A 15,794-nucleotide genomic window follows, 5' to 3' on the forward strand; every position below is an offset into this window, starting at 1 on the left:
TCTGGTGGAGGGTGTGGGTGAGGCTGTGATGGGTCTGGTGGAGGGTGTGGGTGAGGCTGTGATGTGTCTAGAGGAGGGTGTGGGTGACACTGTGATGGGTCTGGAGGAGGGTGTGGGTGAGGCTGAGATGGGTCTGGTGGAGGGTGTGGGTGAGGCTGTGATGGGCTGGTGGAGGGTGTGGGTGAGGCTGTGATGGGTCTGGTGGATGGGTGTGGGTGACACAGTGATGTGTCTGGTGGAGGGTGTGGGTGACACTGTGATGGGTCTGGTGGAGGGTGTGGGTGAGGCTGTGATGGGTCTGTTGGAGGGTGGGGATGAGGCTGTGATGGGTCTGGTGGAGGGTGTGGGTGAGGCTGTGATGGGTCTGGAGGAGGGTGTGGGTGACACTGTGATGGGTCTGGTGGAGGGTGTGGGTGAGGCTGTGATGCGTCTGGTGGAGGGTGTGGGTGACACTGTGATGGGTCTGGTGGAGGGTGTGGGTGACACTGTGATGGGTCTGGTGAAGGGTGTGGGTGACTATGTGATGGGTCTGGTGGAGGGTGTGGGTGAGGCTGTGATGGGTCTGGTGGAGGGTGTGGGTGAGGCTGTGATGGGTCGTGGAGGGTGTGGGTGACACTGTGATGGGTCTGGTGGAGGTGTGGGTGACTGTGATGGGGTCTGGTGGAGGGTGTGGGAGCTGTGTATGGTCTGGTGGAGGGTGTGGGTGACAAGCTGTGATGGTGTCTGGTGGAGGTGTGGGTGAGGTGTGATGGGTCTGGTGAGGGTGTGGGTGACATGTGATGTGATGGTCTGGTGGGTTGTGGGTGATGGTTGATGGGTCTGTGAGTGTGTGGGTTGGTTGAAGGGTCTGGAGTGGGTGTGGGTCACTGGTGAGGGGTTGGGTGAGGGTGGTGGGGTGGTGGGGGGTCTGTGGGTGGGTGTGGTGATGTGATGGTCTGGTGGAGGGTGTGGGTGAGGCTGTGATGGGTCTGGTGGAGGGTGTGGGTGAGGCTGTGATGGGTTTGGAGGGTGGGGGTGACACTGTGATGGGCCTGGTGGAGGGTGTGGATGAGGCTGTGATGGGTCTGGTGGAGGGTGTGGGTGAGGCTGTGATGGGTCTGGTGGAGGGTGTGGGTGACACTGTGATGGGTCTGGAGGAGGGTGTGGGTGAGGCTGTGATGGGTCTGGTGGAGGGTGTGGGTGAAGCTGTGATGGGTCTAGTGGAGGGTGTGGGTGACACTGTGATGGGTCTGGTGGAGGGTGTGGGTGAACCTGTGATGGGTCTGGTGGAGGGTGTGGGTGACACTGTGATGGGTCTGGTGGAGGGTTTGGGTGAGGCTGTGATGGGTCTGGTGGAGGTTGTGGGTGACACTGTGATGGGTCTGGTGGAGGGTGTGGGTGAGGCTGTGATGGGTCTGGTGGAGGGTAGTGGGATGACACTGTGATGGGTGCTGGTGGAGGGTGTGGGTGACACTGTGATGGGTCCTGGTGGAGGGTGTGGGTTAGGATGTGATGGGTCTGGTGGAGGGTGTGGGTGAGGCTGTGATGGGTCTGCTGGAGGGTGTGAAGTGAGACTGTGATGGAGTCTGGTGGAGGGTGCGGGAGACACTGTGATGGGTCTGGTGGAGGGTGTGGATGAGGCTGTGATGGGTCTGGTGGAGGGTGTGGGTGACACTCTGATGGGTTTGTTGGAGGGTGTGGGCGGGGCGGTGATGGGTCTGTTGGAGGGTGGGGATGAGGCTGTGATGGGTCTGGTGGAGGGTGTGGGTGACACTGTGATGGGTCTGGTGGAGGGTGTGGGTGAGGCTGTGATGGGGTCGTGGTGGAGGGTGTGGTGACACTGTGATGGGTCTGGTGGAGGGTGTGGGTTGACACTGTGATGGGAACTGGTGGAGGGTGTGGGTGAGGCTGTGATGGGTCTGGAGGAGACTTTGTGTGACACTGTGATGGGTCTGGTGGAGAGGGTGGGTGACACTATGGGGGGGGGGGGGGGGTGACGGGTCTGGTGGAGGGTGTGGGTGGTGAAACTGTGATGGGTCTGGTGGTGGGGTGTGGCGAGGTGTGATGCGTTCTGGTGGATGTTGTGGTTGTGGGTGTGGCTGTGATGGGTCTGGTGGAGGGTGTGGGTGAGGCTGTGATGGGTCTGGTGGAGGGTCTGTGTGTGGCTGTGACGGGTCTGGTGGAGGGTGTGGGTGAGGCTGTGATGGGTCTGGTGGAGGGTGTGGGTGAGGCTGTGATGGGTCTGGTGGAGAGTGTGGGTGACACTGTGATGGGTCTGGTGGAGGGTGTGGGTGAGGCTGTGATGGGTCTGGTGAAGGTTGTGGGTGAGGCTGTGATGGGTCTGGTGGAGGGTGTGGGTGAGGCTGTGATGGGTCTGGTGGAGGGTGTGGGTGACACTGTGATGGGTCTGGTGGAGGGTGTGGGTGAGACTGTGATGGAGTGGTGGAGGGTGTGGGTGAGGCTGTGACGGGTCTGTTGGAGGGTGTGGGTGACACTATGATGGGTCTGGTGGAGGGTGTGGGTGAGGTTGTGCTGTGTCTGGTGGAGGGCGTGGGTTACACTGTGATGGGCCAGGTGGAGGGTGTGGGAGACACTGTGATGGGTCTGGTGGAGGGTGTGTGTGAGGATGTGATGGGTCTGGTGGAGGGTGGGGGAGGCTGTGATGGGTGTGGGTGGAAGGTGTGGGTGAGGCTGTGACGGGTCTGGAGGAGGGTCTGGGTGAGTCTGTGATGGGTCTGTTGGAGGGTGTGGGTGACACTGTGATGGGTCTGTGGAGGGTGTGGGTGAGGCTGTGATGGGTCTGGTGGAGGGTGTGGGTGAGGCTGTGATGGGTCTGGTGGAGGGTGTGGGTGATGCTGTGATGGGTCTTGGAGGGTGGGTGAGGCTGTGATGGGTCTGGTGGAGGGTGTGGGTGAGGCTGTGATGGGTCTGGTGGAGGGTGTGGTGAGGCTGTGATGGGTCTGGTGGAGGGTGTGGGTGAGGCTGTGATGGGTCTGGTGGAGGGTGTGGGTGAGGCTGTGATGGGTCCGTGGAGGGTGTGGGTGACCTGTGATGGGTCTGGTGGAGGGTGTGGGTGACACTGTGATGGGTTGGTGGAGGGTGTGGGTGAGGCTGTGATGGGTCTGGTGGAGGGTGTGGGTGACACTGTGATGGGTCTGGTGGAGGGTGTGGGTGACACTGTGATGGGTCTGGTGGAGGGTGTGGGTGACACTGTGATGGGTCTGGTGGAGGGTGTGGGTGAGTTTGTGTTGGGTCTGGTGGAGGGTGTGGGTGAGGCTGTGATGGGTCTGGTGGAGGGTGTGGGTGAGTTTGTGTTGCCTCTGGTGGAGGGTGTTTATGAGGCTGTGATGGGTCTGGTGGAGGGTGTGGGTGAGGCTGTGATGGGTCTGGTGGAGGGTGTGGATGAGGCTGTGATGGGTCTGGTTGGAGGGTGTGGGTGAGGCTGTGATGGATCTGTGGAGGGTGTGGTGAGGACTGTGATGGGTCTGGAGGACGGGTGTGGGTGACACTGTGATGGGGACTGGTGGAGGGTGTGGAGACACAGTGATGGGTCTGGTGGAGGTGTGGTGAGTCTGTGATGGGTCTGGTGGAGCTGGTGGGGTGGAGGCTGTGCTGGGTTCTGGTGGAGGGTGAGGCTGACACTGTGATGGGTCTGGTGGAGGGTGTGGGTGAGGCTGTGATGGGTCTGGTGGAGGGTGTGGGTGATGCTGTGATGGGTCTGGTGGAGGGTGTGGGTGAGGCTGGGATGCGTCTGGTGGAGGGTGTGGGTGAGGCTGTGATGGGTCTCTGGAGGGAGTGGGAGACACTGTGATGGGTCTGGTGGAGGGTGGGTGAGGCTGCTGTGATGGGGTCTGGTGGAGGGTGTGGGTGAGGCTGTGATGGGATCTGGTGGAGGGCTGAGGGTGAGCTGTGATGGGTCTGGTGGAGGTGTGTGGGGACACTGTGATTGTCTGGTGGAGGGTGTGGTGACACTGTGATGGGTCTGGTGGAGGGTGTGGGTGACCTGTGATGGGGCTGGTGGAGGGTGTGGGTGAGGCTGCTGTGATGGGTCTGGTGGAGGGTGTGGGTGAGGCTGTGATGGGTCTGGTGGAGGGTGTGGGTGACCTGTGATGGGTCTGGTGGAGGGTGTGGAGACACTGTGAAGGGTCTGGTGGAGGGTGTGGGTGGAGGCTGCTGATGGGCTGGAGGAGGGTGTGGGTGAGTCTGTGATGGGTCTGTGGAGGAGTGTGGGTGAGGCTGTGAGGGTCTGGTGGAGGGTGTGGGTGACGCTGTGATGGGTCTGGTGGAGGGTGTGGGTGCGCCATGTGATGGTCTGGTTGGAGGGTGTGGGTGAGGCTGTGATGGGTCTGGTGGAGGGTGTTGGTGACACTGTGATGGGTCTGGTGGAGTGCTGGGTGACGCTGTGATGGGTCTGGTGGAGGGTGTGGGTGAGGCTGTGATGGTCCTGTGGAGGGCTGTGGTGACACAGTGATGGGTCTGGTGGAGGGTGTGGGTGACTGTGATGGGTCTGGTGGAGGGTGTGGGTGAGGCTGTGATGGGTCTGGTGGAGGTGTGGGTGACACTGTGACTGGGTCTGGTGGAGGGTGTGGGAGAGGCTGTGATGGGTCTGGTGGATGGTGTGGGTGAGGCTGTGATGTGTCTAGAGGAGGGTGTGGGTGACACTGTGATGGGTCTGGAGGAGGGTGTGGGTGAGGCTGTGATGGGTCGGTGGAGGGTGTGGTGAGGCTGTGATGGGTTGGTGGAGGGTGTGGGTGACTGTGATGGGTCTGGTGGAGGGTGTGGGTGACACTGTGATGGGTCTGGTGGAGGGTGTGTGGGTGTCACTGATGGGTCTGGTGGAGGGTGTGGGTGACACTGTGATGGGTCTGGTGGAGGGTGTGGGTGAGGCTGTGATGGGTCTGGTGGAGGGTGTGGGTGAGGCTGTGATGGGTCTAGTGGAGGGTGTGGGTGAGGCTGTGATGGGTCCGGTGGAGGGTGTGGGTGAGGCTGTGATGGGTCTGGTGGAGGGTGTGGGTGAGGCTGTGATGGGTCCGGTGGAGGGTGTGGATGAGGCTGTGATGGGTCAGCTGGAGGGTGTGGGTGACACTGTGATTGTCTGGTGGAGGGTATGGATGACACTGTGATGGGTCTGGTGGAGGGTGTGGGTGACACTGTGATGGGTCTGGTGGAGGGTGTGGGTGTGGGCTGTGATGGGTCTGTGGAGGGTGTGGGTGAGGCTGTGATGGGTCTGGTGGAGGGTGTGGGTGAGGCTGTGATGGGTCTGGTGGAGGGTGTGGGTGACACTGTGATGGGTCTGGTGGAGGGTGTGGGTGACACTGTGATGGGTCTGGTGGAGGGTTTGGGTGACACTGTGATGGGTCTGGTGGAGGGTGTGGGTGACACTGTGATGGGTCTGGTGGAGGGTGTGGGTGAGGCTGTGATGGGTCCGGTGGAGGGTGTGAGTGAGGCTATGATGTGTCTGGTGGAATGTGGGTGAGGCTGTGATGGGTCTGGTGGAGGGTGGGTGACACTGTGATGGGTCTGGTGGAGGGTGTGGGTGAGGCTGTGATGGGTCTGGTGGAGGGTGTGGGTGAGGCTGTGATGGGTCTGGTGGAGGGTGTGGGTGAGACTGTGATGTGTCTGGTGGAGGGTGTGGGTGAGGCTGTGATGGGTCTGGTGGAGGGTGTGGGAGACACTGTGATGGGTCTGGTGGAGGGTGTGGGTGAGGCTGTGATGGGTCTGGTGGAGGGTGTGGGTGACACTGTGATGGGTCTGGTGGAGGGTGTGGGTGAGGCTGTGATGGGTCTGGTGGAGGGTGTGGGTGAGGCTGTGATGGGTCTGGTGGAGGGTGTGGGTGACACTGTGATGGGTCTGGTGGAGGGTGTGGGTGAGGCTGTGATGGGTCTGGTGGAGGGTGTGGGTGAGGCTGTGATGGGTTTGGTGGAGGGTGTGGGTGACACTGTGATGGGTCTGGTGGAGGGTGTGGGTGACACTGTGATGGGTCTGGTGGAGGGTGTGGGTGACACTGTGATGGGTCTGGTGGAGGGTGTGGGTGACACTGTGATGGGTCTGGTGGAGGGTGTGGGTGAGGCTGTGATGGGTCTGGTGGAGGGTGTGGGTGAGGCTGTGATGGGTCTGGTGGAGGGTGTGGGTGAGGCTGTGATGGGTCCGGTGGAGGGTGTGGGTGAGGCTGTGATGGGTCTGGTGGAGGGTGTGGGTGAGGCTGTGATGGGTTTGGTGGAGGGTGTGGGTGAGGCTGTGATGGGTTTGGTGGAGGGTGTGGGTGACACTGTGATTGTCTTGGAGGGTGTGGGTGACACTGTGATGGGTCTGGTGGAGGGTGTGGGGTGACACTGTGATGGGTGGTGGAGGGTGTGGGTGAGGCTGTGATGGGTCTGTTGGAGGGTGTGGGTGAGGCTGTGATGGGTCTGGTGGAGGGTGTGGGTGAGGCTGTGATGGGTCTGGTGGAGGGTGTGGGTGTGGGTGACACATGATGGGTCTGGTGGAGGGTGTGGGTGAAGCTGTGATGGGTCTGGTGGAGGGTGTGGGTGACACTGTGATGGGTCTGGTGGAGGGTGCGGCTGAGAGCTGGGATGGGTCTGGTGGAGGGTGTGGGTGACACTGTTTATGGTCTGGTGGAGGGTGTGGGTGACACTGTGATGGGTCTGGTGGAGGGTGTGGGTGAAACTGTGATGGGTCTGGTGGAGGGTGTGGGTGAGGCTGTGATGGGTCTGGTGGAGGGTGTGGGTGAGGCTGTGATGGGTCTGGTGGAGGGTGTGGGTGAGAGCTGTGATGGGTCTGGTGGAGGGTGTGGTGTGGGTGAGGCTGTGATGGGTGGAGGGAGTGGGGTGTGTGGTGATGGGTGGTGGTGGAGGGTGTGGGTGAGGCTGTGATGGGTCTGGAGGAGGTGTGGGTGATGCTGTGATGGGTCTGGTGGAGGGTGTGAGTGAGGCTGTGATGGGTCTGGTGGAGGGTGTGGGTGACACTGTGATGGGTCTGGTGGAGGGTGTGGGTGTGGGCTGTGATGGGTCTGGTGGAGGGTGTGGGTGACACTGTGATGGGTCTGGTGGAGGGTGGGGGTGACACTGTGATGGGTCTGGTGGAGGGTGTGGGTGAGGCTGTGATGGGTCTGGTGGAGGGTGTGGGTGAGGCTGTGATGTGTCTGGTGGAGGGTGTGGGTGAGGCTGTGATGGGTCTGGTGGAGGGTGTTGGTGACACTGTGATGGCTCTGGTGGAGGGTGTGGGTGAGGCTGTGATGGGTCTGGTGGAGGGTGTGGGTGACACTGTGATGGGTCTGGTGGAGGGTGTGGGTGACACTGTGATGGGTCTGGTGGAGGGTGTGGGTGACACTGTGATGGGTCTGGTGGAGGGTGTGGGTGAGGCTGTGATGGGTCTGGTGGAGGGTGTGGGTGAGGCTGTGATGGGTCTGGTGGAGGGTGTGGGTGAGGCTGTGATGGGTCTGGTGGAGGGTGTGGGTAAGGCTGTGATGGGTCTGGTGGAATGTGTGGGTGAGGCTGTGATGGGACTGGTGGAATGTGTGTGTTAGGCTGTGATGGGTGTGGTGGAGGTTGTGGGTGATTCTGTGATGGGTTTGGTCGAGGGTGTGGGCGAGGCTGTGATAGGTCTGGTGGAAGTGTGGGTGAGGCTGTGATGGCTCTGGAGGAGGGTGTGGGTGACACCGTGATGGGTCTGGTGGAGGGTGTGGGTTACGCTGTGATGGGTCTGGTGGAGGGTGTGGGTGAGAGCTGTGATGGGTCTGGTGGAGGGTGTGGGTGAGGCTGTGATGGGTCTGGTGGAGGGTGTGGGTGAGGCTGTGATGGGTCTTTGGAGGGTGTGGGTGAGCTGTGATGGGTCTGGTGGAGGGTGTGGGTGAGGCTGTGATGGGTCTGGTGGAGGGTGTGGGTGACACTGTGATGGGTCTGGTGGAGGGTGTGGGTGACACTGTGATGGGTCTGGTGGAGGGTGTGGGTGAGGCTGTGATGGGTCTGGTGGAGGGTGTGGGTGAGGCTGTGATGGGTCTGGTGGAGGGTGTGGGTGACACTGTGATGGGTCTGGTGGAGGGTGTGGGTGACACTGTGATGGGTCTGGTGGAGGGTGTGGGTGAGGCTGTGATGGGTCTGGTGGAGGTTTTGGGTGAGGCTGTGATGGGTCTGGTGGAGGTTGTGGGTGAGTTTGTGATGGGTCTGGTGGAGGGTGTGGGTGAGGCTGTGATGGGTCTGGTGGAGGGTGTGGGTGAGGCTGTGATGGGTCTGGTGGAGGGTGTGGGTGAGGCTGTGATGGGTCTGGTGAGGGTGGGGGTGAGGCTGTGATGGGTCTGGAGGAGTGTTTGGTGACTGTGATGGGTCTGGGGAGGGTGTGGGTGAGGCTGTGATGGGTCTGGTGGAGGGTGTGGGTGACACTGTGATGGGTCTGGTGGAGGGTGTGGGTGACACTGTGATGGGTCTGGTGGGGGTGTGGGTGAGGCTGTGATGGGTCTGGTGGAGGGTGTGGGTGAGGCTGTGATGGGTTGGTGGAGGTGTGGGTGAGGCTGTGATGGGTCTGTGGAGGGTGTGGGTGAGGCTGTGATGGGTCCGGTGGAGGGTGTGGGTGAGGCTGTGATGGGTCTGGTGGAGGGTGTGGGTGACACTGTGATGGGTCTGGTGGAGGGTGTGGGTGAGGCTGTGATGGGTCTGGTGGAGGGTGTGGGTGAGGCTGTGATGGGTCTGGTGGAGGGTGTGGGTGAGGCTGTGATGGGTCTGGTGGAGGGTGTGGGTGACACTGTGATGGGTCTGGTGGAGGGTGTGGGTGAGGCTGTGAGGGTTCTGGTGGAGGGTGTGGGTGAGGCTGTGATGGGTCTGGTGGAGGGTGTGGGTGAGGCTGGGATGCGTCTGGTGGAGGGTGTGGGTGAGGCTGTGATGGGTCTGGTGAAGGAGTGGGTGGGACACTGTGATGGGTCGGGTGGAGGGCGTGGGTGACACTGTGATGGGTCTGGTGGAGGGTGTGGGTGAGGCTGTGATGGGTCTGGTGGAGGGTGTGGGTGACACTGTGATGGGTCTGGTGGAGGGTGTGGGTGACACTGTGATGGGTCTGGTGGAGGGTTTGGGTGACACTGTGATGGGTCTGGTGGAGGGTGTGGGTGAGGCTGTGATGGGTCTGGTGGAGGGTGTGGGTGAGGCTGTGTTGGGTCTGGTGGAGGGTGTGGATGAGGCTGTGATGAGTCTCGTGGAGGGTGTGGGTGGGGCAGTGATGGGTCTGGTGGAGCGTGTGGGTAAGGCTGTGATGGGTCTGGTGGAAGGTCTGGGTGAGGCTGTGATGGGACTGGTGGAATGTGTGTGTTAGGCTGTGATGGGTGTGGTGGAGGGTTGGGGGGGAGACTGTGATGTGTCTGTGGAGGGTGTGGGTGAAACTGTGATGGGTCTGGTGGAGGGTGTGGGAGACACTGTGAAGGGTCTGGTGGAGGGTGTGGATGAGGCTGCGATGGGGCTGGTGGAGGGTGTGGGTGACACTGTGATGGGTCTGGTGTAGGGTGTGGGCGAGGCTGTGATGGGTCTGGTGGAGGGGTGTGGGGTCAGGCTGTGATGGGTCTGGAGGTGGGTGTGGGTGACACTGTGATGGGTCTGTTGGAGGGTGTGGGTGAGGCTGTGATGCGTCCGGTGGAGGGTGTGGGTGAGGCTGTGATGGGTCTGGTGGAGGGTGTGGGTGACACTGTGATGGGTCTGGTGGAGGGTGTGGGTGACACTGTGATGGGTCTGGTGGAGGGTGTGGGTGACACTGTGATGGGTCTGGTGGAGGGTGTGGGTGACACTGTGATGGGTCTGGTGGAGGGTGTGGGTGAGGCTGTGATGGGTCTGGTGGAGGGTGTGGGTGAGGCTGTGATGGGTCTGGTGGAGGGTGTGGGTGACACTGTGATGGGTCTGGTGGAGGTGTGGGTGAGGCTGTGATGGGTCTGGTGGAGGGTGTGGGTGACACTGTGATGGAACTGGAGGAGAGTGTGGGTGACAATATGACGTGTCTGGTGGAGGGTGTGCGTGACACTGTGATGGGTCTGGTGGAGGGTGTGGGTGACACTCTGATGGGTTTGTTGGAGGATGTGGGTGACACTGTGATGGGTCTGGTGGAGGGTGTTGGTGAATCTGTTTTGGGTATGGTGGAGGGTCTGGGTGAGGCTGTGATGTGTCTGGAGGAGAGTGTGTGTGACATTGTGATGGGTCGGGAGGAGAGTGTGGATGAGGCAGAGACGGGTCTGGTGGAGGGTGTGGGTGAGGATGTGATGGGTCTGGTGGAGCGAGTGGGTGACACTGTGATGGGTCTGGTGGTGGGTGTGGGCGAGGATGTGATGGGTCTGGTGGAGGGTGTGGGTGAGGCTGTGATGGGTCTGGTGGAGGGTATGGGTGACACTGTGATGGGTCTGGTGGTGGGTGTGGGCGAGGCTGTGATGGGTCTGGTGGAGGGTGTGGGTGAGGCTGTGATGGGTCTGGTGGATGGTGTGGGTGAAGCTGTGATGGGTCTGATGGAGCGTGTGGGTGAAGCTTTGATGGGTCTGGTGGAGGGTGCGGGAGACACTGTGAAGGGTCTGGCGGAGGGTGTGGGTATGGCTGTGATGGGTCCGGAGGAGGGCGTGGGTGAGGCTGTGATGGGTCTGGTGGAGGGTGTGGGTGAGGCTGTGATGTGTCTGTTGGAGGGTGTGGGTGAAGCTGTGATGGGTCTGGTGGAGGGTGTGGGAGACACTGTGAATGGTCTGGTGGAGGGTGTGGATGAGGCTGTGATGGGGCTGGTGGAGGGTGTGGGTGACACTGTGATGGGTCGGGTGGAGGGTGTTGGTTAGGCTGTGATGGGTCTGGTGGAGGGCGTGGGTGAGGCTGTGAAGGGTCCGCTGGAGGGTGTGAATGACACAGTGATGAGTCTGCTAGAGGCTCTGGGTATACTGTGATGGGTCTGGTGGAGGGTGTGGGTGAGGCTGTGATGGGTCTGGTGGAGGGTGTGGGTGAGGCTGTGATTGGTCTGGTGGAGGGTGTGGGTGAGGCTGTGATGGGTCTGGTGGAGGGTGTGGGTGAGGCTGTGATGGGTCTGGTGGAGGGTGTGGGTGACACTGTGATGGGTCTGGTGGAGGGTGTGGGTGAGGCTGTGATGTGTCTGGTGGAGGGTGTGGGTGACACTGTGATGGGTCTGGTGGAGGGAGTGGGTGAAATTGTGATGGGTCTGGTGGAGCGTGTGGGTGACAAAATCATGGGTCAGGTGCAGGGTGTGGGTGACACTGTGATGGGTCTGGTGGAGGGCGTGGGTGACACTGTGATGGGTCTGTAGGAGGTGTGGGTGAGGACTGTGATGGGTCTGGTGGAGGGTGTTGGTGAAGCTGTGATGGGTCTGGTGGAGGGTGTGGGATGAGGCTGTGATGTGTCTGGAGGGAGTGTGTGGATGAGGCTTGTGATGGGTCTGGTGGAGGAGTGTGGATGAGGCAGAGACGGGTCTGGTGGAGGGTGTGGGTGAGGATGTGAGGGTCTGTGGAGCGAGTGGGTGACACTGTGATGGGTCTGGTGGTGGGTGTGGGCGAGGATGTGATGGGTCTGGTGGAGGGTGTGGGTGAGGCTGTGATGGGTCTGGTGGAGGGTATGGGTGACACTGTGATGGGTCTGGTGGTGGGTGTGGGCGAGGCTGTGATGGGTCTGGTGGAGGGTGTGGGTGAGGCTGTGATGGGTCTGGTGGAGGGTGTTGGTGACACTGTGATGGGTCTGGTGGAGGGTGTGGGTGACACTGTGATGGGACAAGAGGAGAGTGTGGGTGACACTATGACGTGTCTGGTGGAGGGTGTGAGTGACACTGTGATGGGTCTGGTGGAGGGTGTTGGTGAATCTGTTTTGGGTATGGTGGAGGGTGTGGGTGAGGCTGTGATGGGTCTGGTGGAGGGTGTGGGTGAGGCTGTAAAGGGTCTGGAGGAGGAAGAGGGCGAGGCGGTGATGGGTCTGGTGGAGGGTCTGGGTGACACTGTGATGAGTCTGGTGGAGGGTGTGGGTGAGGCTGTGATGGTTCTGGTGGAGGGTGTGGGTGACACTGTGATGGGTCTGGAGGAGGGAGTGGGTGAAATTGTGATGGGTCTGGTGGAGCGTGTGGGTGACACAATGAAGGGTCTGGTGGAGGGTGTGGGTGACACTGTGATGGGTGTGGTGGAGGGTGTGGGTGACACTGTGATGGGCCTGGCGGAAGGTGTGGGTGAGGCTGTGATGGGTCTGGTGGAGGGTGTGCGTGAGGCTGTGCTGGGTCTGTTGGAGGGTGTGGATGAGGCTGTGATGGGTCTGTTGGAGGGTGTAGGTGACACTGTCATGGGTCTGGTGGAGGGAGTGGGTGAAATTGTGATGGGACTGGTGGAGCGTGTGGGTGACAAAATGATGGGTCTGGTGGAGGGTGTGGGTGACACTGTGATGGGTGTGGTGGAGGGTGTGGGTGACACTGTGATGGGCCTGGCGGAAGGTGTGGGTGAGGCTGTGATGGGTCTGGAGGAGGGTGTGGGTGAGGCTGTGATGCGTCTGTTGGAGGGTGTGGGTGAAGCTGTGATGGGTCTGGTGGAGGGTGTGGGAGACACTGTGAAGGGTCTGGTGGAGGGTGTGGATGAGGCTGTGATGGGTCTGGTGGAGGATGTGGGTGACACTGTGATGGGTCTGGTGTAGGGTGTGGGCGAGGCTGTGATGGGTCTGGTGGAGGATGTGGGTCAGGATGTGATGGGTCTGGAGGTGGGTGTGGGTGACACTGTGATGGGTCTGGTGGAGGGTGTGGGTGAGGCTGTGATGCATCCGGTGGAGGGTGTGGATGAGGCTGTGATGGGTCTGGTGGAGGGTGTGGGTGACAATGTGATGGGACTGTTGGAGGGTGTTGTGACAAAGTGATGGGTCTGGTGGAGGGTGGGGTGAGTCTGTGATGTGTCTGGTGACTGGTCGGGGTGAGGCTGTGATGGTTCTGGTGGAGGGTGAGGATGAGGCTGTGATGGGTCTGGTGGAGGGTGAGGGTGAGGCTGTGATGGGTCTGGTGGAGGGTGTGAGTGACACTGTGATGGGTCATATGGAGGGTGTTGGTGAAGCTGTGATGGGTATGGTGGAGGGTGTGGGTGAGGCTGTGATGGGTTTGGTAGAGGGAGTGGGTGACACTGTGATGGGTCTGGTGTAGGTGGGATGAGGCTGTGATGGGTCTGGTGGATGGTGTAGGTGAGGCTGAGATGGATCTGGTGGAGGGTGAGGATGAAGCTAAGATGGGTCTGGAGGAGGGTGTGGGTGACAGTGTGATGGGTCTGGAAGAGGGTGTGGGTGACACTATGACAGGTCTGGTGGAGGGTGTGGGTGACACTGTGATGGGTCGGGTGGAGGGTGTGGGTGAGGCTGTGATGGGTCTGGTGGAGGGCGTGGGTGAGGCTGTGAAGGGTCCGCTGGAGGGTGTGAATGACACAGTGATGAGTCTGCTAGAGGCTCTGGGTGATACTGTGATGGGTCTGGTGGAGGGTGTGGGTGAGGCTGTAATGGGTCTGGTGGAAGGTTTGGGTGACACTGTGCTGGGTCTGGTGGAGGGTGTGGGTGAGGGGGTGTTGGGTCTGTTGGAGGGTGCGGGTGAGGCAGTGATGGGTCTGGTGGAGGGTGTGGGTGACACTGTGATGGGTCTGGTGGAGTGTTTGGGTGACACTGTGATGGGGCTGGTGGAGGGTGTGGGTGAGGCTGTGATGGGTCTGGTGGAGGATGTTGGTGACACTGTGATGGGTCTGGTGGAGGGTGTGGGTGACACTGTGATGGAACTGGAGGAGAGTGTGGGTGACAATATGACGTGTCTGGTGGAGGGTGTGCGTGACACTGTGATGGGTCTGGTGGAGGGTGTGGGTGACACTCTGATGGGTTGGTGGAGGATGTGGGTGACACTGTGATGGGTCTGGTGGAGGGTGTTGGTGAATCTGTTTTGGGTATGGTGGAGGGTGTGGGTGAGGCTGTGATGTGTCTGGAGGAGAGTGTGTGTGACACTGTGATGGGTCGGGAGGAGAGTGTGGATGAGGCAGAGACGGGTCTGGTGGAGGGTGTGGGTGAGGATGTGATGGGTCTGGTGGAGGGTGTGGGTGACACTGTGATGGGTCTGGTGGTGGGTGTGGGCGAGGCTGTGATGGGTCTGGTGGAGGGTGTGGGTGAGGCTGTGATGGGTCTGGTGGAGGGTATGGGTGACACTGTGATGGGTCTGGTGGTGGGTGTGGGCGAGGCTGTGATGGGTCTGGTGGAGGGTGTGGGTGAGGCTGTGATGGGTCTGGTGGAGGGTGTTGGTGACACTCTGAAGGGTCTGGTGGAGGGTGTGGGTGACACTGTGATGGGACTGGAGGAGAGTGTGGGTGACACTATGACGTGTCTGGTGGAGGGTGTGAGTGACACTGTGATGGGTCTGGTGGAGGGTGTTGGTGAATTTGTTTTGGGTATGGTGGAGGGTGTGGGTGAGGCTGTGATGTGTCTGGAGGAGAGTGTGTGTGACACTGTGATGGGTCGGGAGGAGAGTGTGGGTGACATTATGATGGGTCTGGAGGAGGGTGTGGGTGACACTGTGATGGGTCTGGTGGAGAGTGCGGGTGAGGCTGTGACGGGTCTGGTGGAGGGTGTGGGTGAGGATGTGATGGGTCTATGGAGGGTGTGGGTGAGGCTCTGATGGTTCCAGTGGAGGGCGTGGGTGAGGCTGTGATGGGTCTGTTGGAAGGTGTGGGTGAGTCTGTGATGGGTCTGGTGGAGGGTGTGGGTGACACTGTGATGGGTCTGGTGGAAGGTGTGGGTGAGGCTGTGATGGGTCTGGTGGAGGGCGTGGGTGAGGCTGTGAAGGGTCCGCTGGAGGGTGTGAATGACACAGTGATGAGTCTGCTAGAGGCTCTGGGTGACACTGTGATGGGTCTGGTGGAGGGTGTGCGTGAGGCTGTAATGGGTCTGGTGGAGGGTTTGGGAGACACTGTGATGGGTCTGGTGCAGGGTGTGGGTGAGGCTGTGTTGGGTCTGTTGGAGGGTGCGGGTGAGGCTGTGATGGTTCTGGTGGAGGGTGTTGGTGACACTGTGATGGGTCTGGTGGAGTGTTTGGGTGACACTGTGGTGGGGCTGGTGGAGGGTGTGGGTGAGGCTGTGTTGGGTCTGTTGGAGGGTGTGTGTGAGGCTGTGATGGGTCTGGTGGAGCGTGTGGGTGACACTGTGATGGGTCTGGTGGAGTGTTTGGGTGACACTGTGATGGGGCTGGTGGAGGGTGTGGGTGAGGCTGTGTTGGGTCTGTTGGAGGGTGCGGGTGAGCCTGTGATGGGTCTGGTGGAGGGTGTGGGTGAGGCTGTGATGCGTCCAGTGGAGGGTGTGGATGAGGCTGTGATGGGTCTGCTGGAGGGTGTGGGTGACAATCTGATGGGACTGGTGGAGGATGTGGGTGACAAAGTGATGGGTGTGGTGGAGGGTGGGGATGAGGCTGTGATGGGTCTGGTGGAGCCTGTGGGTGAGGCCGTGATGGGTCTGGTGGAGGGTGTGAGAGACACTGTGATGGGTCTGGTGGAGGGTGTGGGTGACACTGTGATGGGACTGGAGGAGAGTTTGGGTGACACTATGACGTGTCTGGTGGAGGGTGTGAGTGACACTGTGATGGGTCTGTTGGAGGGTGTTGGTGAATCTGTTTTGGGTATGGTGGAGGGTGTGGGTGAGGCTGTGATGTGTCTGGAGGAGAGTGTGTGTGACAATGTGATGGGTCTGGAGGAGAGTGTGGGTGACATTATGACGGGTCTGGAGGAGGGTGTGGGTGACACTGTCATGGGTCTGGTGGAGAGTGCGGGTGAGGCTGTGACGGGATGGTGGAATGTGTGGGTGAGGATGTGATGGGTCTATGGAGGG

This window comes from Carcharodon carcharias, chromosome 11, assembly GCF_017639515.1.
Source record: "Carcharodon carcharias isolate sCarCar2 chromosome 11, sCarCar2.pri, whole genome shotgun sequence".
In the NCBI taxonomy this organism is placed as follows: domain Eukaryota; kingdom Metazoa; phylum Chordata; class Chondrichthyes; order Lamniformes; family Lamnidae; genus Carcharodon; species Carcharodon carcharias.